Source organism: Dama dama, chromosome 19 (assembly GCF_033118175.1).
Source record: "Dama dama isolate Ldn47 chromosome 19, ASM3311817v1, whole genome shotgun sequence".
NCBI classification, from domain to species: Eukaryota; Metazoa; Chordata; class Mammalia; order Artiodactyla; family Cervidae; genus Dama; species Dama dama.
Window position 1 is genome coordinate 68776812 of NC_083699.1, and position 6989 is coordinate 68783800.

At 37.6% G+C, this 6989-nt stretch overlaps 1 long non-coding RNA gene across 1 annotated transcript; it reads right to left on the reverse strand.

Moving 5' to 3' along the window:
- Positions 1–5168: 5168 nt before the first annotated feature.
- On the reverse strand, positions 5169–6547 carry LOC133073612 (uncharacterized). The gene is made up of 3 exons (XR_009697015.1): positions 6417–6547; positions 5976–6114; positions 5169–5321 (listed from the first exon to the last, which is right to left on the reverse strand). It is a non-coding gene; the product is annotated as an uncharacterized LOC133073612 (long non-coding RNA).
- Positions 6548–6989: the final 442 nt, after the last annotated feature.

Genomic DNA, 6989 nt, shown 5'->3' on the forward strand with positions numbered 1-6989 from the left:
TATTCTGAAAACAGATAAAACTGAATTACAAAAGCCTAATCAGGCTGTTCCCTCTACAACACAAAGTACAGATAGAGATATAAGAGCTCAGGGACATGCCAGGACAAGTTAAAGTAGTAAAAACTTAGGAAATTTAAAAAGTAATCCTAGAAATGAAGGCTCAACTGAAAGCTACATCAAGGAGAATGAGCACTGTGAAAAATACAATGAAACACAGAGAAGAGGAAAGAGAGAAGCAAAAACGAGAAAGAAATAAAAATAAATGATTATTTTAAAAGGATCAGAGAGAATATGTTTTGCATATGGAAGACAGAGAAGATCCAACATGCATACTCTTCATACCATTAGAAAAAGATTTAAAAAAAAGAAAAAAACCAAGGGAGGAAGGAGTGTTTAAAAGTACTTAGAGATATAATTCAAGACAACTTTCCAAAAATAAAAGAAAACTTCAATCTGCAGATTATAAGGAAATATTCTGTTCCAGGAAAAAACCTCACAAAAAAGGATAAATGTGAGGACATAATCTCTAAGATTTCTGGTCTTCAAAGATACACAAAAAACCTGCAATAAACACATAAAAACTAGAGAGAAAGGAACATAATCATACCACTAAAGAAAATCATAAAATCCCAAAGGAATACATTAAAAGAAGTAAAGAACAGAGAACTACAAAATAAAACCAAAAAACCAACAACAATGTGTCTATGAGTACATCCCTGTCAATAATCACTTTAAATGTCAATGAACTAAATTCTCCAGTCACAAGATATATAATGGCTAATGGAATAAAAATAAGACCCATCCATACATCGCCAACAAGTGACTCACTTTAGAGCTAAAGATATACACAGAGTGAAAGTGAAGGGATGGAAAAAGATATTTTATGCAGATAGAAATGATAAGAAATCTGGAGTAGTAATACTCATATCAGACAAAATAGACTTTAAAACAAAGTCTATAAGACAAACAAGAGCATTAGATATTGATAAAGGGATCGATTCAAGAGGATATAATACTCATTAACATGTATATGGACCTAATACGTCTGGAACACCTAAATATATAAAGCAAATATTCAGAGACATGAAAGGAGAAACTGACAACAATACAATAAAAATAGAAGAGTTTAACACCCCATCAATGAAAAGGTCATCCAGACAGAAAATGAACAAGGAAATAGTAGTCTTAAATGACAAAACCAAAGACTACAAAAAACAGAAAATTACAAGCCAATATTTCTGATGAATATAGATGCAAAAATTCTCAACAAAATGCTTGCAAAGCAAATTCAACAATACATAAAAAGAATCATACACCACGATCAAGTTGAATTTATTCCAGCAACACAGGATGGTTCAATATACACAAATCAGTCAGTGTGATGCACCACATTATCAAAAAGAAGGATATGAATCACTGGTCACCTCAGTAAATGCAGAAAAGGCATTTGACAAAACTCAATATCCATTCATAATAAAAACTCTCATCAAAGTTGGTAGAGAGGGAGTAGATTTCAATATAATAAAGGCCATTTGTGACAAATCCATAGCTAACATGATACTCAATGGTGAAAAGCTGGGTTTCTTTCCTCTAAAATGAGGAACAAGGACTTCCCTGGTGGTCCTGTGGTTAAGACTCTGAGCTTCCACTGCAGAGGGTGTGGGTTCAATCCCTGGTCAGGGAACTAAGATACTGCATGCCATGAGGTGCAGCCTAAAAGGAAAAAAAACGAAAGAAAAGAAAAGAAAATGAGAAATAAGACAAGGATGCTCACTCTTGCCACTTTTATTCAACATGGTATTGGAAGTCCTAGTGAAAAGAATCAGAAAAGAAAAATAAAATGCATCCAAATTAGAAGGGAAGGAGCAAAATTGTCACTATTTGCAGATGACATGATACTGTACAGAGAAAACCCCAAAGTCGCCACCAAAAGAACCTATTAGAATTAATAAATGAGTTCAGTAAAGTTGCAGGATACTTTATTAGTAAAAATAAGCATATTGCTTTTCTAAACACTAATAATGAACTATCACAAAGAAAACAGTCTGGTTTAAAATTGCACCAAAAAAAAAAAAAAAATACCTAGCAATAAACATAATGAGGAGGAGAAGGACCTATATTCTGAAAACTAAAAACAATGATGAAAGAAACTGAAGACAATTCAAAGAACTGAAAAGATATTCCGTGTTCATGGATTGAACGAATTAATATTGTTAAAATGTTCATAATATGCAAAGCAACATGCAGATTTAATGCAAACTCTGTAAAAACACCAATGACATTTTTCACAGAACTAGAACAAATAATCCTACAATTTATATGGAGTCACAAAAGACCCCAAATTGCCAGAGTAATCTTTTTTTTAATTAATTTATTTTTAATGATGTATCAGTTCAGTTTGTCAATCAGTCGTGTCTGACTCTTTGCAACCCTATGGACTGCAGCACGCCAGGCCTCCCTGTCCATCACCAACTCCCAGAGCTTGCTCAAATTCATGTCCATCGAGTTGGTGATGCCATCCAACCATCTCGTCCTCTGTCATCCGCATAGTTGATTTAAAATGTTGTGTTAGTTTCAGCTGCACAGCAAAGTGATTCAGTTATTCATATATATATATCTTTTTTTTTCAGATTATTTTCCCTAATGAAGGTGAAAGTCACTCAGTCCTGTCCGAGTCTTTGTGACCCCATGGATTATACAGTCTCTGGAATTCTCCAGGCCAGAATGCTGGACTGGGTAGCCTTTTCCTTCTCCAGGGGAACTTCCCAACCCAGGGATCGAACCCAGGTCTCCCGCATTGCAGGCAGATTCTTTACCAGCTGAGCCATAAGGGAAGCCCAGGGTTATTACAAAATAGAGTAATAATTCCCTGTGCTATTTAGTATGTCTATTTTATACACATTAGTATGTATCTATTAATCCCAAACTCCTAATTTACTTCTTCCCACCCTGCCAAAGCAATCTTGAGAAAAAAGAATAAAGCAGAGTGTATCACCCTTCCTGAATTCAGCCTATACTGCAAAGCCAAAGTAATAAAAACAGTATGATATTGGCACAAACATATAGATCAATGCAACAAGGTTGAGAGCCCAGAAATAAACCCACTTGTGGCCAATTAATGCACCATAAAAAAGGCAGAAATATACAATGGACAAAAGGCAGTCTCTTCAATAAGTGGTGCTGGGAAAGTTACATGTAAAAGAATGAATGAAATTAGAACATTTTCTCATACCAGATACAAAAGTAAACTCAAAATGAATTAAAGATCTAAATACGAGCCCTGAAATGAATAAATTTCTAGAAGCGAAAATAGGCTGAATACTCTTTGGCATGAATCAAAGCAATATTTTTTTATCTTCTCCTAAGGCAAAAGAAACAAATGAGACCTGATTAGATGTAAAAGCTTTTGCATAGCAAAAGAAACTGTAGACAAAACAAAAAGACAACTAACTGAAAGGGAGAAAATATTTGCAAGTGATATGACCGATAAGGAGTTAATATCCAAAATACATAAACAACTCGTACAACTCAATATCAAAAACTCCCCAAACAACTCAATTAAAAATGGGTAGAAGAGCTGAAAGGACATTTTTCCAAAGCAAATATACAGATTGCCAACCAGCACGTGGAAAGATGATCAACACTGCCAATTTGCAGAGAAATGCAAACCAAAACCACAATGAGCTGTCACCTCACCCCTGTCAAAAAGGCTGTCATCAAAAAGTCTCCATCTGAGGATGGATAGAGAAGGGAAGCCTAGTACACTGTTGGTGGGAATGTAAATTGATGCAGTTACTATGGAAAACAGTATGGAGTTTCCTCAAAAAACTAAAAATAGAACTACCATATGACCCAGCAAACCCACTCCTGGGTATGTATCTGAAGAAAATGAAAACATTAATTTGAGAAGATATGTGCACCCCAGGGTTCATAGCAGCATTGTCAATAATAGACAACATATAGCATCAACCTAAGTGTCCATCCATTGATGAATGGATAAAGAAGGTATGGTATATATACTCAGTGGAATACATCTTAGCCATGAAAAGCTGCCATTCGCAACAGTGTGGTGGATGTAGAGGGTGTTACGCTAAGTGAAATAAGTCAGAAACAACAAATACTCTGTGTTATCACTCATGTGTGAAATATAAACAATAAAACAAATGATTCAATATAACAAATAGAAACAGACTCACAGATATAGAGGACAAACTACTTGTTTCTAACAGGGAGAGAGAAGCAGGCAGGGGTGAGATAGAAGTAGAGAATTAACAGATACAAACTATTCCGGGTAAAATAAATAAGTTAAAGTGATATATTATACAGCATAGGAAAAACTGCATTGTAAATCAAAGTGAAAGTGAAAGTGTTAGTCGCTCAGTTGTGTCTGACTCTGCAACCCCACGGACTGTAGCCCACCAGGCTCCTCTGTCTATGGAATTCTCTAGGCAGGAATACTGGAGTGAGTTACCATTCCCTTCTCCAGGGGATCTTCCTGACCCAGGGATCAAACCCAGGTCTCCTGCATTGCAGGAGGATTCTATACCCTCTGAGCACCAGGAAAGCCCATATTGCAAATCAACCATACTTCAATAAAAAATTTTTGAATTTAAAAAATTTTAATTAAAAATATATCATCAGAAAAATAAGAGAAATACTGTAGCCATGAAACAAGAATAGTATGCTCAAGAATGAGCCCTTGAAAACTAAAAATCTGATAGCTATAGATACATATTATAGAAAAAAAGAAAAAAACAGCAAAAAAATTGAAAGAGATCTCTCTCAAAGTAGAGCAAAAAGAATATGTTCCACAGAAGAAAAAGGTAACAAAATTAGAAGCTCAATGTGGAAGCTCCAATCTGGCTGACAGGAGTCCCGGAAAGACAGACCAGAGAAAATGAAAAGAAGGAAATTAATGAGTAAATAGTTCAATAAATTCTCCCAGAAGTGAAGAACGCAAGTCTTCAAGTGAAAAATTCCACTGAATGCCAGGCGTGATGAATAGAAAAAGACCAACATCAAAGAGTCAGGACGTCAGAGGGAAAGAAATATCCCAAGAATTTTTAGAGAGAGAAAGGTCACAAACAAAGGGTCAGGAGTTGGAATGGAATTCAACTGCTCAACAAAACACAGATAGCTATCAGATAAAGAAGCAAAGAAAACACGGGATCCAGAAAATCTGGGATGCAGAATCTGGGAGAGAAGGTGTAGGAATTTGCAGGGCGGTGGTGGGGGAAAGTCAGTTAACTGTAGGGCGGTAACCCTGAGGAGCGCACAGTCCAGACCCAGACCGGTGCTGGGAGATCTCCACATCAGGTGTCCTAAGGAAGAAAAGGGAAAGTTGCTCAGTCGTGTCCCACAATTTGTGACCCCATGGACTATTCATGGAATTCTCTAGGCCAGAATACTGGCCTTTCTCCCCTCCAGGGGATCTTCCCAACCCAGGGATTGAACCCAGGTCTCCCACATTGCGAGCGTATTCTTTACCAGCTGAGCCACAAGGGAAGCCCAAGAAAACTGGAGTGGGTAGCCTATCCCTTCTCCAGGGGATCTTCCCGACCCAGGAATCAAACCGGGATCTCCTGCATTGCAGGCGGTTCTTTGCCAGCTGAACTATCAGGGATGACGTATGTGGAAATGGCATTGAGTGGGATGTTACAGAGCTGTTATTTTTAGGTGAGGAAACACTGAACAATAGCTCATGAAAAGGAAGGCAACTGAAGAAATAAAGCAACTAAGTCAAATTATAAGGTCATTTTTACAAATGAGGAACTGTCATCATTGTGTACCCACTTGTTAATCAGTGTATGGCCTTACATCATTCAGTTACAAGAGTAAAAAGGTCAAACGTGGATCTCACCGCAAAAGAGCTGAAAGTGTCACCTATTATCCTAGAAAGTTATTAGATAGATCTAAAATTGTAGACTAAAGAAACAGCAGTATCTGCATTTATTTTCACATTTGGAGGTACGTACCAGATTAAGCAAAGAAATACACTGAAAGCAGATAGCGTGGGAAACAGGAAGTGGGCAGAAACAGGAGACCACATTTTTTGTAGTGAGATTTTTCCCACACGACTTTTGTCTCTGACTTTTCTCTTGAAAATGTTCAAATCTATATAAAAGGTAAAGAATAGCACAGTAAGTCGTATCCACATACTCTTAGCCTGGGTTCCACATTCGCTTTCTCCCTCCCTCATTTTTTCTCTGCACAGCTTGAAGTGAGTTGAAAAACATCACAAAGCTTCATTCATAAGTACTTCAGCTGGTGTCTCTTGAGAACAAGGACATTCTCCTCCACACACAGTGTCATCCCCGCATCTCAGGAAATTCACCGTGATCCCCTGTGATCTCCCATGTGGACCGATAAACAATCCACGAATTTCCTCAGTAGTCCCCCAAATGTTGTTTGCATACCTTTTCAATCCGTCCAGGGTTTAATCAGATTTCAGAGTTGGCACTTGGGTGTTCTATCTCTTTGGACTCTTCAAGGATAGAAGAATCCCTGCCCCACTAGACTTTTTTTCTGTTCTGTAATGATGCTGTCTTTTCTGAAGACAGGACTCCAGGTGGCTCTTTGAATGGCTCGCATCTAGATGTTTCCTCATAATTAGATTCAGGTTCCTACTGAAACTGTCCCTATGGGCACGTATTACCTTAATAAACAAAGTAAAATGGAAAAAAATGAAGATGGTATTGGTGTACTTTTCCAAAAGAGACGCCTTTCTCTCTTAGGACTCCTTTGGCTGGAGTCTGATGCCTTCCCTGTGTTAACTGGGTCAGCATGTGCTTCCTAAGTGTTCCCAACACAAGTCACTCCAGGAAGCCGGTTAAACACCTTTGCTCGGAAAGGCGTCCATTTTCACAGCTTTTCATTTTAAATGTGTTCCCAGTAGGGATTTTTTCTTTTTCCCCTCAACTACCCAAGAAATTCTGTGTCGGTTATCTCACACACAAATGGAAGCCATTTCCGCACAAATCCCTCCTTTG